The 17,633-nt window shown below is 47.1% G+C and overlaps 1 long non-coding RNA gene and 1 other non-coding gene across 2 annotated transcripts; one reads left to right on the forward strand and one right to left on the reverse strand.

Moving 5' to 3' along the window:
* Nucleotides 1-40: 40 nt before the first annotated feature.
* LOC128578167 (uncharacterized) lies at nucleotides 41-15,496 on the forward strand. The gene is made up of 3 exons (XR_008377680.1): nucleotides 41-265; nucleotides 4,154-4,239; nucleotides 14,578-15,496. It is a non-coding gene; the product is annotated as an uncharacterized LOC128578167 (long non-coding RNA).
* On the reverse strand, nucleotides 3,023-3,154 carry LOC128578869 (small nucleolar RNA SNORA76). Its single transcript, XR_008377968.1, has one exon. It is a non-coding gene; the product is annotated as a small nucleolar RNA SNORA76 (small nucleolar RNA).
* Nucleotides 15,497-17,633: the final 2,137 nt, after the last annotated feature.

The raw sequence follows: 17,633 nt of genomic DNA on the forward strand, positions 1-17,633 counted from the left end.
CCCTGCCAGCCCTCCCACCTAGACCCCAGCTTCCCCGCGCGGCGTGGGGCTGAGTTACGGCTGAGCTGGATGAGGCTGCGGGAGACGATAGACCCGTGAGTCAATAGAGGGTGGCAGGCTGGCCGCCAGCGGCGAGAGAGCAACAGCAGCCCTGTAATGAACCTGTGCCAGGGGCCCGGTGCTTACCCAGGCCTGGCGCTTGGCCTCAGCCCAGGTGGAAGGAGCAGGGCTCTGGAATGCAGGCCTGATGCAGGGGCGACCCGCGGTGAGCCTGGGCATCCCTGGGCATAAGAGCCTAGTCTCCATGTCCTCAGGCGCTGGTCCCCCGGTGTGGCTGCACACTCCTGAGTTAGGCATATTGAGACAAGCTCTCCTGAAACCCAAAGTGAGGGACAGTCCACTGTCTTCCCACAGTTGTGTAAGTCAAAGGAAGACTGAGTGAGGAACTAACTGTCCCAGAGAGAAGGGGACTAGAGAACTTGGAGTTTGATGCTTGGTGGAGTCCTGCAGTGATGCTTTCGGCACAACTGGGGGATGCGGATGAGGTCCGCAGGCAAGTGGCGGGACCTAATCCACTCAGGTCCTCATGAGATGCAGGACACTGTCCCTCTTGGTGAGACCTGGTCACTAATGGATTGGACCTGGTGATGGGCAAAAGGTTGGAAAAAAATTTAAATCAATAAAACAATGGTTTAAAAAAAAATAGACTGCCGGCTTGGCGCTTGTAGCTCAGCGGCTAGGGTGCCAGCCACATACACCAGAGCTGGCAGGTTTGAACCCAGCCCGGCCTGCCAAACAATAACAACTACAACCCCAAAATATCTGGACATTGTGGCAGGCGCCTGTAGTCCCAGCTGCTTGGGAGGCTGAGGCAGGAGAATTGCTTAAGCCCAAGAGTTTGAGGTTGCTGTGAGCTGTGATGCCATTGCACTCTACCTCTGACTCAAAAGAAAAAAAAAATAGACTGCTTAACTGTTGCCAGACCAATGAGTCTGTCCACCTGTCACTGAAGCCAATAAATGGACAAGCAGATGGAAAATCAACAATTCCACTTTTATTTGCAGAAAAGCCAGCAATTCTGGCTGGGCTCCTGTAGCTCAGCGGCTAGGGCGCCAGCCACATACATCATACATTGGAGCTGGCAGGTTCAAATCCAGCCTGGGCCTACCAAACAACAATAACAATTACAACCAAAAAAAAAAAGTAGCCAGGTGTTGTGGCAGGTACCTGTAGTCCCAGCTACTTGGGAGGGTGAGGCAAGAGAATCTCTTAAGTCCAAGAGTTTGAGGTTGCTGTTAGTTGTAACGCCACAGCACTATACCCAGGGTGACATAGTGAGACTCTGCCTCAAAAAAAAAAAAAAAAAAAAAGAAAGAAAGAAAGAAAGAAAGAAAAGCCAGCAATTCTGGAGAACAGCAAGGTTATCTCCTCAAAGAGCTGTTCTGCCCTCCTGTTTCCCTTTGTTACTTTTATACCCCCACAGGAAAAGCAAGCATCAGCTATGTGATCAATCATCATAGTATACATTAAACGGATTCCTTGGGCTGGGTGGTGGTGGCTCAGGCTTGTAATCATATCACTCTGGGAGGCCAACGCAGGAGGACCCTTTGAGCTCAGGAGTGCCAGACCATCCTGAGTAAAAGTGAGACCCCCGTCTCTACTAAAAATAGAAAAACTAGCCAGGTGTTGTGACAGGCACCTGTAGTCCCACCTACTTGGGAGGCTGAGGCAGGAGGATGGCTTTAGCCCAGGAGTGTGAGGTTGCTGTGAGCTATGACGCCACTGCACTGTACCCAGGGTAACAGTGTGAGACGCTGTCTCAAAAATAAAAACAATAACCAAAACCTAGATTCCTCCTCATAGGTTACAAGGTCACACCATATCCCCCTACCTTAAAGTGCTCATCTTTTCAAAGCTTTCCTGCTCCAGACTACATTTATAGTCAGTCAATGCTCCAGGTCTGGAGTTGGGGTGGAGAGGAAGGGGTGGCAGATGTCAGTGTTGGAGCCATCAGAGGAGCAGGGTGTATTTATTGTTGCTCCACAGAAGCCACATAGGCTGGGTGCCTCACGGCTGATCTAAGTCTTGTCAGAACACCCCATGATCCTCCTAGAACACAGGAGGTTTGTGAATTGCTGCCACAAGGCCCTGTCCCTAGCCTCCCAGCCTCCTGGGAGGCTGCCCAGGCACCATGGTCCTCAGATTGTCTAGTTTCTTAACCTTATCCATAATAGAAGGCTTGTATGTGAATAAACAGCTCCAGATGGCAGCATACAGACTCATCTGGCTAACCAGGGCCTGTCCAATAGCACCCTGTATATAATAGTGGCTGCTAGCATTTCCCACTCTTTTTTTTTTTTTTTTTTGCAGTTTCTGGCCTGGGCTGGGTTTGAACCCACCACCTCCGGCATACGGGACTGGCGCCCTACCCCTTTGAGCCACAGGCGCCGCCCGAGCATTTCCCACTCTTACTGTTTACAGGTTCATATCAATGGATCCCTGTTTTTTTGACATGGAAATAATGGCTATGATCTAAAGCAGGCGTCCTCAAACTTTTTAAACAGGGGGCCAATTCACTGTCCCTCAGACCGTTGGAGGGCCGGACTATATATATTTTTTTTCGGACTATAGTTTAAAAAAAAAACTATGAACAAATTCCTATGCACACTGCACATATCTTATTCTGAAGTAAAAAAACAAAACGGGAATAAATACAATCACACCACTTTGTGTGGCCCGCAGGCCGCAGTTTGAGGACGCCTGATCTAAAGTATTAACCTTGGGATCATAAAGCCTCTTAGTTGGAATCTAACATATGGAACACAGGGACAAGAAAGTAGCCATGCTCTGTGTACAGCAGCATGTTTGAAGGCTTAATAGGAGGGCCCTCCCAGTGAGACTATTGCCATGTGTAGCCAGTTGATGTCAGGCAACTAGGACCACAATTTTTGTAGTTTGGTATCATGTCAAAGAATCTTTCACTCCGTGTTATGTGCTGGATTATTATTATTTTTTTTTTTCACCATGTTGCTCGTGGTTAAAAGAGCCGCCCTTAGGGGTTTAGAGGCCCCAGTTATGCCCGAGCACATGCTCTGGCGCTACAGCCCGACCCCCGGCGCCATGCGAAGGTGCGGCGAGGAATCAAAGGCAGCGCACTATGTGCTGGATTATTAAAAGTTTGTATTTTCCTTTTAATTAACTAAGCATTATCTGACAAATTAAAATGACACATACCTTTGAAATCTTGGCACCCATGGTTATGTCTCAGTAATAAGTAGTCTGCTGTAGGCTGAGTGTGATGGCTCATGCCTGTAATCCCAGCACTCTGGGAGGCTGAAGTGGGTGGATTGATTGAGTTTATGAATTTGAGACCAGCCTGAGCAAGAGATCCCATCTCTACTAAAAATAGAAAAACTAGGGCGGTGCCTGTGGCTCAAGGAGTAGGGCGCCGGTCCCATATGCCGGAGGTGGTGGGTTCAAACCCAGCCCCGGCTGAACTGCAACCAAAAAATAGCCGGGCGTTGTGGCAGGCGCCTGTAGTCCCAGCTACTCGGGAGGCTGAGGCAAGAGAATCGCTTAAGCCCAGGAGTTGGAGGTTACTGTGAGCTGTGTGATGCCATGGCACTCTACCGAGGGCCATAAAAAGTGAGACTCTGTCTCCACAAAAAAAAAAAAAAAAATTAAGATGTTTCCAAACCCAAATCTAAAACTTTTCTTTTCTTTCTTTGTATTTATTTATTTATTTATTTATTTTTTTGTAGTTTTGAATGGGGCCGGGCTTGAACCCACCACCTCCGGTATATGGGGCCAGTACTCTACTCCTTTGAGCCACAGGTGCCGCCCCTAAAACTTTTCTTGAAAAACAAAAAGAGCTGGCCCCATGGGGCCCCTATGGCAGCAGTTGGCTGGAGTGGAAAGGAAGCTGCACTTTTCAAACTGGGTGTGGCCCCTCAATTTTCCCCAGCCCCCTGGGCTGAGTGCCAATTGCCATCCATCATTGGATTTGTACCTTATTGTCCTTATGCCTAGCCTGTTCTCTTATTTAAACTACCTGCCTGGCTCTCTGCTCTTGATGCTGGCTGGTGTTAAGTCCGATTGGCCTCCTTGTGCAGTTTAGCTCAAAACATCATGATGTCCCAATCCTCATCTGCAGGTTTCCTAAGGATCCCTACCCTACAGGCATGTCACTCAGATGCAGTACCACAGTCATAATTCCAGAAAGGATTTAATGTCATAAAGGTCAGTGTTTCTCAGCTTCGAATTTGTGTGTGTGTGTCGCAGGGGAGGGAGTATTGTGAACCCTTTGATGTTGTAGACAAATTTCTGCATATTTTGGGGGGGTTTCCTGAGAGACACCTTCCAGCTCCTCAGAGGGGCATATGACTTTCCCAAAATGTCAGGCATCACTGATCCAATCCACCTACCTCCATTATTACATGGAGGGGGATGTGAGACCTTGAGAAGAGACGGTGGTTTGCCCAAGGTCCCATAGAGGTTTAGTTGCAAAGCCAAGAGCAGAAGCCAGGTTTTCTGTCTCTAGGAAATTATATGTGGTTTCAAGCATTTTAAAACCAATCTATAGTGTCTCTGACAAAAAATTTCTCCAAAAGTGATATCAGCATTAATTATGTATCAATAGACACAGCCCCACCCTCGGCATTTGGTTCCATTTGAGATGGGTTGGCTGTTCAGTCTGTCTGCTCCCAACTAGAGTACTCTCTATGGGAGGTGGTGGTGGTGGTTTATCCTCATAGAGGAAACGTGGCCTCTTTTGTTCATGACTTCAGTGCTTCCTGACATTACAGTGCCCATAAACATGATGTTTGGGTTTTCCACTGAGGTAAACCAACAAGGTTGCTTCTAGTGACACTCCCCAACATCTAGGAACACTCCAACACCTCCCCAGTCTTTGCCCACTGCCCTGGAGGATAGGTAGGTGTATTTCAATATGCTTCACACCTTTTGGGAAGCTTCCAGCATAGCCTCAGGCATATGAGTGGCATTCAATAAACATTTGGGGATTTGGGGGGAAAAAATAGCCCAGGTGTTGTGGTGGGCTCTTGTAGTCTCAGCACTTGGGAGGCTGAGGAAGAAGAATTGCTTAAGCCCAAGAGTTTGAGGTTGCTGTGAGCTGTGATGCCATGACACTCTACCCAGGACGACAGCTTGAGACTCTGTCTCAAAAATAAAAAAAAGTAGGGCAGTGACTGTGGCTCAGTGAGTAAGGCACCGGCCCCATACACCAAGAGTAATGGGTTCGAACCCGTCCCCGGCCAAACAGCAACAGAAAAATAGCTGGGCATTGTGGCGGGCGCCTGTAGTCCCAGCTATTTAGGAGGCTGAGGCAAGATAATTGCCTAAGCCCAAGAGCTGGAGGTTGCTGTGAGCTGCGATGCTACAGCACTCTACTGAGGGCAACAAAATGAGATTCTATCTCTTAAAAAAAAAATATCCCAGCTACTCGGAAGGCTGAGGCAAGAGAATCGCCTAAGCCCAGGAGTTGGAGGTTGCTGTCAGCTGTGACGCCATGGCACTCTACCAAGGGCAATAAAAAAGCGAGACTCTGTCTCTACACACACAAAAAAAAATAGCTGGGCTTTGTGGAAGGGGCCTGTAGTCCCAGCTACTAGGGAGGCTGAGGCAATAGAATCACTTGAGCCCAAGAATTTGAGGTTGCTGTGAGCTATGACTCCATGACACTCTACCGAGGGTGACCAAGGGGGACTCTGTCTTAATAAAAAGAAAAAAAAAGTAGAAAAACTAGCTGGGCATCCTGGAAGATGCCTATATTTCCAGCTATTTAGCTACTCAGGAGGCTGAGGCAGGAGGATCAGTTGAACCCAAGAGACTGAGGTTATTTTTTTTTTTTGAGACAGAGCCTCAAGCTGTCGCCCTGGGTAGAGTACTGTGGCATTACAACTCACAGCAACCTCAAACTCTGTTGGGCTTAAGCGATTCTCTTGCCTCAGCCTCCCAAGTAGCTGGGACTACAGGCGCCCACCACAACACCTGGCTATTTTTTTTTTTTTTTGGTTGTAGTTGTCATTGTTGTTTGGCAGGCTCGGACTGGTGTATGTGGCTGCTGCCCTAACCATTGTGCTACGAGTGCCGCTCTCTACCTGTGATTCTATTTTTTTTAACAAGTTTTTTTAATTAATTAATTTATTTATTTATTTTATTAAATCATAGCTGTTTACATTGATATGATCATGGGGCATCATTCACTAGCTTTATAGACCGTTTACCTAGTTTCACATATACCCTTGTACTACCTGTGATTCTAATGTGCCATCAGGCTCCAGAAGCCCTGCCCTGGAGCATCAAGCTTGTTGTCTACCACATACACTGGAGCTCACAGGTTCAAATCCAGCCTGGGCCTGCCAAATAACAATGACAACTATAGGGCGGCACCTGTGGCTCAGTGAGTAGGGCGCCGGCCCCATATGCCGAGGGTGGCGTGTTCAAACCCAGCCCCAGCCAAAACTGCAACAAAAAGATAGCCGGCGCTGTGGCGGGTGCCTGTACTTCCAGCTGCTTGGGAGGCTGAGGCAAGAGAATCGCTTAAGCCCAGTTAGAGGTTGCTGTGAGCTGTGTGACGTCATGGCACTCTACCCGAGGGCGGTAAGTGAGACTCTGTCTCTACAAAAAAAACAAAAACAAACAAACAAACAATGACAACTATAACCAAAAAATAGCCAGGCGTTGTGGCGGGCGCCTATAGTCCCAGCTACTTAGGAGGCTGAGGCAAGAGAATCACTTAAGCCAAGAGTTTGAGGTTGCTGTGAGCTGTGACATCACAGCACTCTACCCAGGGCAACATAGTGAGACTCTGTCTCAAAAAAAAAAAAAAAAAAGGCTTCGCGCCTGTAGCTCAAGTGGCTAAGTCTTCAGCTACATACATCAGAGTCAGAGCTGGCGGGTTTGAATCCAGCCTGGGCCTGCCAAACAACAATGACGACTACAATCAAAAAAAAAAAAAATAGCCAGGTATTGTGGCGGGCGCCTGTAGTCCCAGCTACTTGGGAGGCTGAGGCAAGAGAATCGCTTAAGTCCAACAGAGTTTGAGGTTGCTATGAGCTGTGATGCCTCAGCACTCTACCCAGGGCGACAGCTTGAGGCTCTGTCTCAAAAAAAAAAAAATAATAATAATAATAACCTCAGTCTCTTGGGCTCAACTAATCCTCCTGCCTCAGCCTTCTGAGTAGCTAACTAGCTGGGACTATAGGCATCTTCCAGGATGCCCAGCTAGTTTTTCTATATATATATATATTTCTTTTTTTGAGGCAGTCTCCCTTTGTCACTCTCGGTAGAGCTCAGCCACTGAGCTACAGCCACTGAGCCAAGACTGAGGTTGTTGTGAGTTACAATGACATCATGGCACTCTACCCAGATCGACAGAGTGGGACTCCATCTCAAAAAAAAAACAAAAAACAAAAAAACAAACAAAAAAAAAATGGAAAAAGTAGTCCACTATAGCCTGATTTTCTAATACTGTTTCTCTAACCTGCTCCAATTCTGCATTGATAAAACTTATAGCCTAGAAAGTAGCATCTAAAACTTTTGCCATACCACAAACCATTCTGTAAATCTGAATGTTAAGACGGATGGTCAAAAAAAAAAAAGTCATGGTCATAGCAGCCACCACAAAAATGGATAAGGAGACATACTTAGGAGGACTAACTAGGTGAATGTCACTGTGACAAGTACGGGGCAGGTGTAACTCTCTGGTATACCTACTAGGTGCACTAGAGGGTATTTATTATAGATCCTGCATATAGGGCAGGAAAGGTATGAGGTGCCCAATAGTGCAGGTACCACAGTACTTTTAGCTAGGACACAAGAGTAAGCTCAGGGGCTGGGCACAGTGGCTCACACCTGTAATCCGAGCACTCTGGGAGACCAAGGTGGGTGGATTGCTTGAGTTTATGAATTTGAGACCATCCTGAGCAAGAGCAAGACCTCATCTCTACTAAAAATAGAAAAATGAGCCAGGCATTATGGCCCGGCGCCTGTAGTCCCAGCTATTTGGGAGGCTGAGGCAAGAGGGTCACTCAAGCTCCAGAGTTTGAGGTTTCTGTGAGCTATGATGCCGCAGCACACTACTGAGGGCAACAGGGTGAGACTGTGTCTCAAAAAAAAAACAATTCTCTTTGTTACACTGAATAAATAAATAAATAAATAAATAAGAGCGTAAGCTCAGGGTCCACAAAGGAGAAACCATCCCCTTGGCAGCTTGAGATGTTTAGTAATAGCATAAGACAGGGTGGGTTTGATTACATAGGAGGCCATGATTTGTCAGGTGTGACAATTAGTGTAACACCTTGTATTACCTAACAAATGCAAACACTGTAACCTAATTATTTCTACCCTCATATTAATCTGAAGTAAAAAATAAAACTAAATGTAACACCCTATAAAGTTGACCTAAGAGTCACTTGTGGTAACTGCTTTCAATTTGGCTTTGAAATCCAAATGATTTCAAAGAAATCATTTCTTGGACTTTTGTCATGGTAGTGGTCCCCCAATTATATATATATCTGTATAGTTATGTTCTTATTTATGGTTTAAAAAAATTTTTTTTGTTGCTGTTGCAGTTTGGCTGGGGCCAGGTTCGAACCCACCACCCTCAGTATATGGGGCTGGTGCCCTATTCAATGAGCCACAGGTGCCGCCCAGTCTTATTTATGGTTTTAGGAAAGGTTATATATTTTTAAGAGTTCTAGGGGAGTACTTACCCTTACTAAACAATATGTGAATACCTGTTCTACATAGGCCCCCTCACTAAGCAAAAATCTGATATACTGATTACAGTGTGAACTAAGTCCATGTATTTTAATCTTAAAGGAAAGGCAGAATGTCCACATTTTGCGTAATTATTACAGTCCAAGTTAAGCTAAGAAAATGGAGAGATACATCACTTTAACCAGAGCCTGATGTCCTCTCTCTCCATTAAGGCCCACAAGTCCCTGTCAAGTGTTGAGGGTAGTTTATTTAGGGATATTGTTACTTCAACTGTGTGTATGTTCTAAAGACGTTTTATTATAGACCAAATATCTGTTCCATCCTTGGGGACCACCTTGACATGTCATTTGTTCTCCCTTGGGAGCCCTCTCCCTAGGGTCCTAATGAGGCTATTCCTAAAACAAACCAAGTTAGTACGACAACCACATCTGTCTGTCCATGTCAGAAAGTCCCTGGGACACTGATTAGCTTCTATCTCCAGGGAATCCACTTGTAAGGTTTTTTTTTTTTTTTTTTTTTTTTTTTGTAGAGACAGAGTTTCACTTTATGGCCCTTGGTAGAGTGCCATGGCATCATACAGCTCACAGCAACCTCCAATTCCTGGGCTTAAGCGATTCTCTTGCCTCAGCCTCCCAAGTAGCTGGGACTACAGGCGCCTGCCACAACGCCCGACTATTTTTTGGTTGCAGTTCAGCCGGGACCGGGTTTGAACCCGCCACTCTCGGTATATGGGGCCGCCGCCCTCCACTTGTAAGGTTTTGATCAGCCCCATTCTCTTGCTAACTCAGTGTAACAACTTAGCATGACAGCTCAGGCCTGCCTGACTCAAGCCAGTCCCAAATAATCAAAACAGTCTAGCTGTATCTGCCACCCACCCTGCTCATGTCTTACGATCTGCCTGATCTAGCATTTCCCCTCTGATGTGCAGAGTCCAGTTGTAGCAGCCCGTATAGCCTATGGCTAGGAGGAGTGAGAGTTATAAGAAATACCTGTATAGGCTCAGCGCCTGTGGCTCAAGCAGCTAAGGTGCCAGCCACATACACCTGAGCTGGTGGGTTCAAATCCACCCCGGGCCCACCAAACAACGATGGCTGCAACCAAAAAATAGCTGGGCGTTGTGGTCGGTGCCTGTAGTCCCAGCTACTTGGGAGGCGAAGGCAGGAGAATCTCTTGAGCCCAGGAGTTGGAGGTTGCTGTGAGCTGTGATGCCACGGCACTATACCCAGGGCAACAGCTTGAGGCTCTGTCTCAAACAAAAAAAAAAAAAAGAAAAGAAATACCTGTATAGCTCAATAATGGAACACCTTGGTGAAAGGGCATGGAGAGAGGGATTTAGCTCTCCTAACAAGCATGAGAGCTTGTGAGATGAGAGCAGTGGTGAATTGGCAGTCTCTACACCTGTGGTGTTGAGAGGCACGAGATCAGCCTATGTTAGGCTGGAGGAGAAGGCAGTCAAGCCTGCGCATTCTATCACGGACCCGCTTACTCTGACTCTGTCTCCTCTCCTGCCTGCAGAACACCAGCACAGCGTTTCTCTGCTGAAGATGACCAAGCTCTACTAAAGACTAAGATCTATCTTTCTAAGAAGACTGCTTTACTCTCTCTAAGACACTCTCTCTCTCTCCAGCTAAAGTAGATAGCCCTCAGGCACCTAAGAAACCTGAGCAAGATAACTTAGCGGTCCATGTCCGGAACCTAGTTAAGCCGGCCGAGACCTGGCCAGTCCTGGGCCCTGACAAGTGGTGTCAGGAATGAGATGTGACACCCAGTTCTTTGGGAAATGAGCTGCTGATTGCTCTGACTGCTTCTTCACTGAGACGGGGCTGTGTGAATAGTGGGCTCTTCAATCAGGTCTGTCAGGGCGGGAGTGGATGTCACAGTATATGGGGTGCAGTTGTTCGTAAGCATGGTCATTTTCTTTTTTTCTTTTTTTTTTTTTGTAGAGACAGAGTCTCACTTTATGGCCCTCGGTAGAGTGCCGTGGCCTCACACAGCTCACAGCAACCTCCAATTCCTGGGCTTAAGCGATTCTCTTGCCTCAGCCTCCCAAGTAGGTGGGACTACAGGCGCCTGCCACAACGCCCAGCTATTTTTTGGTTGCAGTTTGGCTGGGGCTGGGTTTGAACCCGCCACCCTTGGTATATGGGGCCGGCGCCTTACCGACTGAGCCACAGGCGCCGCCCCATGATCATTTTCATACAGGTGGATGTCTGGTTGTTGTTGTAAATGTTGATACCCAGTGGTGACCAGCATCTGTACGTGGGTAGCCTCTAAGTGGGAAGAAATAAATCTTGCCAAGCAGTTGAAAATACAGGGTCTGAAAATTAGAACTGGTTAATTTCTGGGGCTCCTCCCTTGACCACTTTCTAGCACAAACAGAAGGGAAGAAATCAAGTCCTGGAATACAATGTAAATCAAAAGGAGCCATTTGTTAAGAATGTGTCCAGTTACCAGAAGAGCAGACACAGCAGTGTCAACTGGGAAAGAAAAGTGGCTGATGTTCCCCCCCCCAAAAAAAAAGACTCTTTTTTTTTTTCCCCTTTAGTTCCAAATGAGTAATTGACCTTGGGCCTTCTGCTGAGTGCTGGTACCTTATCTAGGGGATAATTGTAACTTTGCAATCACAGTTTTTTTGTTTTGTTTTTGAGACAGAGTCACCCTTGGTAGTGCTGTGGCATCTTAGCTCACAGCAACCTCAAACTCTTGGGTTCAAGTGATCCTCTTGCCTCAGCCTCTGAGCAGCTGGGACAACAGGTGCCTGCCCTAATGCCTGGCTATTTTTTTTTTTTTTTGAGACAGAGTCTCATTTTGTTGCCCTTGGTAGAGTGCTGTGGCATCACAGCTCACAGCATCCTCCAACTCCTGGGCTTAGGTGATTCTCTTGCCTCAGCCTTCCAAGTAGCTGGAACTACAGGTGCCCACCACAATGGGTGGCTATTTTTTGTTGCAGTTTGGCCAGGGCCAGGTTCAAACCCGCCACCCTTGGTATATGGGGCTGGTGCCCTGCCCACTGAGCCACAAGCACCAGCTTTTTTTCTTCTTTTGAGACTGTCACTTTGTTGCCCCTGGTAGAGTGCCATGTCATCACAGCTCACAGCAACCTCAAACTCTTGGGCTTAAGTGATTCTCTTGCCTCAGCCTCCCAAGTAGCAGGGACTAAAGGTATCTGCCACAACTCCTGGCTATTTTCTTTTTTTTTTTTTGTAGAGACAGAGTCTCACTTTATGGCTCTCGGTAGAGTGCCATGGCATCACACAGCTCACAGCAACCTCCGACTCCTGGGCTTAAGCGATTCTCTTGCCTCAGCCTCCCGAGTAGCTGGGACTACAGGCGCCCGCCACAACGCCCAGCTATTTTTTGGTTGCAGTTCAGCTGGGGCCGGGTTTGAACCCGCCACCCTCGGTATATGGGGCCAGCGCCTTACCGACTGAGCCACAGGAGCCGCCCTCCTGGCTATTTTTTTGAAGATGAGGTCTCACTTTGGCTGAGGCTGGTCTTCAACACCTGAGCTCAGGCAATTCACCTGTCTTGGTCTCCCAGAGTGCTAGGATTATAGGTGTGAGCCACTGTGCCCAGGATATTTTATTTTTGAGACAGAGTGTTACTTTGTCACCTTCACGTCACAGCTCACAGCACCTCAGAGAATCGCTTGGGCTCAAGCGATTCTCTCGTCTTAGCCTCCCAAGTAGCTGGGACTACAGGTGCCTGCCTCAATGACTGGCTAATTTTAGAAACAGGATCTCACTCTGGCTCAGGCTTGTCTTGAACTTGTGAGCTCAGGCAATCCACTGCCTCAGCCTCCCAGAGTGCTAGGATTACAGGCTTTAGCCACTGCACCCAGCCTATACCCATGTCTTTCTACCCATCTCTCCTCTACTTACTATTTCCTTTTACTTTGGCTCCAAGCCCAGAGAAGGGGAAAAAGAAGGTTGTACTTAAGATCTCAGTTAAGCTCCAGAAGTCTGAGAAAGGGAGCCTGCAATGTTAAAGGAGTTAGGTGTTTAACTTAACTTTGAGATTATGTTCAAACAGTGGGGTAGGGCAACTGGACCTGATATCCCAGCTGGGAGAGAAGCTGTGGAATATACAGGAGGTTGGATTTTACCTTCTACTCCAGAGATGGAGATAGGGGAGGAAAACAGAGATCCTAAAATTCAGGGAGAGCAGAGGAAATAGCCCTGGGGTTGTTATTATTATTTTTTGAGACAGAGTCTTACTATGTTGCCCTCAGTAGAGTGCTGTGGCGTCACAGCTCAAAGTAACCTCCAACTCTTGGGCTTAAGCGATTCTCTTCCTCAGCCTCCCAAGTAGCTGGGACTACAGGCACCTGCCACAATGCAGGGCTATTTTTGTTGCTGTTGTCATTGTTGTGTAGCTGGCCCTGGCAGAGTTCGAATCTACCATCCTTGGTGTATGTGGCTGGCGCCGTTGAACCACTGTAGTACTGGTGCCGAGCCACGCCCAGCTATTTTTTTGTTGGAATTGTTATTGTTTAGCACTCCTCGCCAGGCTCCAACGCGTCAGCGCCTGGGTGTATGAGGCTGGTGCCCTTACTCACTGAGCTATGGACGCTAAGCCGGCCCTGGGGTTATTAAAATCAGTTTGCTGGTGGGAGTGGGGCTGGGGCCGCCGGCGAGGCAGGGCTCGGGCCCGGCAGGGGTCGGGTCCGGCCGGGCAGTTCCGGAGCGGCAGGGGAGAGGGGCCGGGAGGCGGGGGCCGTGCGGCCCGCTCTCCTTTCCCTCGGCGACCCCGCCGCTGCCGCCCGCCGGGCTGGGACCCGATGCGGTTAGAGCTGCGGAGCCTGGAAGAGCCCCGAGCGTTTCTGCTTTGGGACAGGTAGACATCTAATTCCTTAAAGTAGTTTTATATGTAAAACCTGTAAAGGATCAGAACAATGCCTCCACGACCATCATCAGGTGAACTGTGGGGCATCCACTTGATGCCCCCCAAGAATCCTAGTAGAATGTTTACTATCAAATGGAATGATAGTGACTTTAGAATGCCTCCTTGAGGCTATATTAATAACTGTAAAGAATGAACTATTTAAAGAAGCAAGAAAATACCCTCTCCATCAACTTCTTCAAGATGAATCTTCTTTTTTGTAGAGACAGGGTCTCACTTTATCGCCCTTGGTAGAGTGTTGTGGCATCACAGCTCACAGCAACCTCCAACTCCTGGGCTTAGACAATTCTCTTGTCTGAGCCTCCCGAGTAGCTGGGACTATAGGCTCCCACCACAAGGCCCAGCTATTTTTTTGTTTGCAGTTTTGGCTGGGGTCAGGTTTGAACCCGCCACCCTTGGTATATGGGGCCAGCACCCTGTCCACTGAGCCACAGGCGCCACCCAAGAGGAATCTTCTTATATTTTCATAAGTATTACCCAAGAAGCAGAAAGGGAAGAATTTTTTTTTTTTTTGCAGTTTTTGGAGTAGGGCGCCGGCCCCATATGCCGGAGGTGGTGGGTTCCGACCCAGCCCCAGCCAAAACTGCAAAAACAAAACAAAACAAAAAAAAAAAGTGTGTGGATGTGATGAGTACTTCCTAGAAAAATATCCGCTAAGTCAGTATAAGTATATAGGAAGCTGTATAATGCTTGGGAGGATGCCCAATTTGATGCTGATGGCTAAAGGAATCCTTTACTCTCAACTACCAATGGACTGTTTTACAATGCCATCTTATTCCAGACATATTTCCTACACCATATATGAATGGAGAAACATCTACAAAGTCTCTTTGGGTTATAAATAGTGCACTCAGAATAAAAATTCTTCGTGCAACCTATGTGAATGTAAATATTCAAGACATTGATATTAAGACCTGATCTATGTTCGAACAGGTATCTACCACGGAGGAGAACCTTATGTGACAATGTGAATACTCAAAGAGTTCCTTGTTCCAATCCCAGATGGAGTGAATGGCTGAATTATGATATATACATTCCTGATCTTCCTCGTGCTGATTGAGTCTGCCTTTCCATTTGTTCTGTTAAAGGCCGCAAGGGTGCTAAAGAGGAACATTGTCCACTGTCCTGGGGAAATATAAACTTGTTTGATTATACAGACACTCTGATATCTGGAAAAATGACTTTGAATCTTTGGACAGTACCTCATGGATTAGAAGATTTGTTGAACCCAATTGGTGTTACTGGATTAAATCCAAATAAGGAAACACCATGCTTAGAGTTGGAGTTTGACTGGTTCAGCAGTGTGGTTAAGTTTCCAGATATGTCAGTAATTGAAGAGCACACCAACTTGTCTGCGTCCCGAGAAGCAGGATTTAGTTATTCCCATGCAGGACTGGTAAGACAAATCACTCAGTTTATTAACTACCAGTCATAGTCTGTGGATTTGGGTACATACTCTTTTTGTATGAAAAGGGGTCAATGTATTTTAGTTAAATTGCCATAGATATTTTGAGCTCTAGGATAATAGTGTAATGAAATAAAATTCTCTATATGCTAAAAAAAAAAAAATCAGTTTGCTGGCTGGGCGTAGTGGCTCATGCATGTAATCCTAGCACTCTGGGAGGCTGAGGGGGGTGGATTGCCTGAGGTCACAAGTTTGAGACCACCCTGGGCAAAAGTGAGACCCTGTCTCTACTAAAAGTAGAAAAAGTGGGTGGCGTCTGTGGCTCAGTAAGTAGGGTGCTGGCCCCACATACTGAGGGTGGTGGGTTTAAACTCGGCCCTGTCCAAACTGCAACAAAAAAACAGCCAGGCGTTGTGGTGGGCACCTGTGGTCCCAGCTACTTGGGAGGCTGAGGAAAGAGAATCACCTAAGCCCAGGAGTTGGAGGTTACTGTGAGCTGTGTGACGCCACGGCATTATACTGAGGGCAACAAAGTAAGACTATGTCTCTATAAAAAAAAAAAAGAAAAAGAAAGAAAAGAAAAAGTGAGGCAAGGCTAGGCACCAGTAACTCAGTGGTTAGGGTGCCAGCCACATACACCGGGGCTGCAAGGTTTGAAGCTGGCCTGGGCCTTCTAAAGGCAATGACAACTACAACAACAAAAAGAAAATAGCCGGGCGTTGTGGCGGGCACCTGTAGTCCCAGCTACTTGGGAGGCTGAGGCAAGAGAATCACTTGAGCCCAAGAGTTTGAGGTTGCTGTGAGCTGTGATGCCATGACACACTACCGGGGGCGACATAGGAGACTCTGTCTCAAAAAAAAAAAAAAAGAAAAGAAGGGCAGTGCCTGTGGCTCAGTGGGTAGGGCGCTGGCCCCATATACCAAGGGTGGCTGGTTTGAACCTGGCCCTGGCCAAACTGCAACAAAAAATAGCTGGGTGTTGTGTCGGGCACCTGTAGTCCCAGCTATTTGGGAGGCTGAGGCAAGAGAATCACCTAAGCCCAGGAGTTGGAGGTTGCTGTGAGCTGTGACGCCATAGCACTCTACTGAGGGCGATAAAGTGAGACTCTGTCTCTGAAAAAGAAAAGAAAAAGTGAGGCAAGAAGATTGCTTGAGCCTGAGTTTTAGGTTGCTGTGAGGTATGATGCCACAGCACTCTAACCAGGGTGACAGCTTGAGACTCTGTCTAAAAAATAAAAATAAAATAAAATCAGTTTGCTGGTTTGGTGCCTGTAGCTCAGAGGCTAGGGTGCCAGCTACATACACCAGAGCTGGTGGGTTCAAATCCAGCCTGGGCCTGCCAAACAACAATGACAACTACAACCAAAATATAGCAGACGTTGTGGCAGGCACCTGTAGTCCCAGCTACTTGAGAGGCTGAGGCAAGAGAATTGCTTAAGCCCAAGAGTTGGAGGTTACTGTGAGCTGTGGCGCCACAGCACACTGAGAGCAACATAGTGAGACTCTGTCTCAAAAAATAATAATAATAACCCCTGTCTTCCTGAGTAGGTGGGACTACAGACTCCCACCACACCATCAGGCTATTTTTTTTTTTTTTTGCCGGGGCTGGGTTTGAACCCACCACCTCCCGTATATGGGGCCAGCGCCCTACTCTTTGAGCCACAGGAGTTGCCCCAAGCATCAGGCTATTTTTTAGAGATGTTATCTCACTCTTGCTCAGGCGGGTCTTGAACTCACGAGCTCAAGCAATCCACTTGCCTCAGCCTCCCGGAGTGCTAAAATTACAGATGTGAGCCATCATGCTCAGTCTTCTGATGGGTTTTAGATGGGGATAACATGTCCAAGTCCTCTTCCCTCAGGTAAGGAAGGGTTGACTTTCTCAGCTCCCCTTTCTGAAACTGATAGGACCACAGAAGCATTAGTCATCATACAAGCCTCATCCAACTTGTTTACCACTGTACATGACCATCCTCAACTATAATTTTTTTCTCCCGAGTGGCTGACTTTTCTCCCTCTGTTTTTTGAACCATCCTTTTTTTCCTTGTATCTGTATTATGTAAAGACATAAAAGCTGTATATATGGAACTTCATTTCTTTTCTCCGATCATTGACAAAACAATTTAAGTATAATAATTCAAGGAACCATTCAAGGGGTCATCTTTCTTCAGAGCTCAAAACATACATAGGTGGCTTGGCACCTGTAGCTCAGCAGCTAGGGCGCCAGCCACATACACTAAAGGTGGCAGGTTTGAATCCATCCCGGACCTGCCAAACAATAACAACTACAACCAAAAAATAGCCGGATGCTGTGCCAGGCGCCTGTAGTTCCAGCTACTTGGGAAGCTGAGGCAAGAGAATAGCTTAAGCCCAAGAGTTGGTGGTTGCTGTGAGCTGTGATGCCAGGGCACTCTACCTGGGGCGACATAGTGAGACTCTGTCTCAAAAAAAAAAAAAAAAAAAGAAATATGTAGGATAAACAGTAGTACAATAGAAAGTTATTAATAATTTCCTTTTAAGGCCTCCTATTCCCAGCACTTGGGAGGCCGAGGCAGGTGGATTGCCTGAGCTCACAGGTTCCAGACAA

This window comes from Nycticebus coucang, chromosome X, assembly GCF_027406575.1.
Source record: "Nycticebus coucang isolate mNycCou1 chromosome X, mNycCou1.pri, whole genome shotgun sequence".
NCBI lineage: Eukaryota > Metazoa > Chordata > Mammalia > Primates > Lorisidae > Nycticebus > Nycticebus coucang.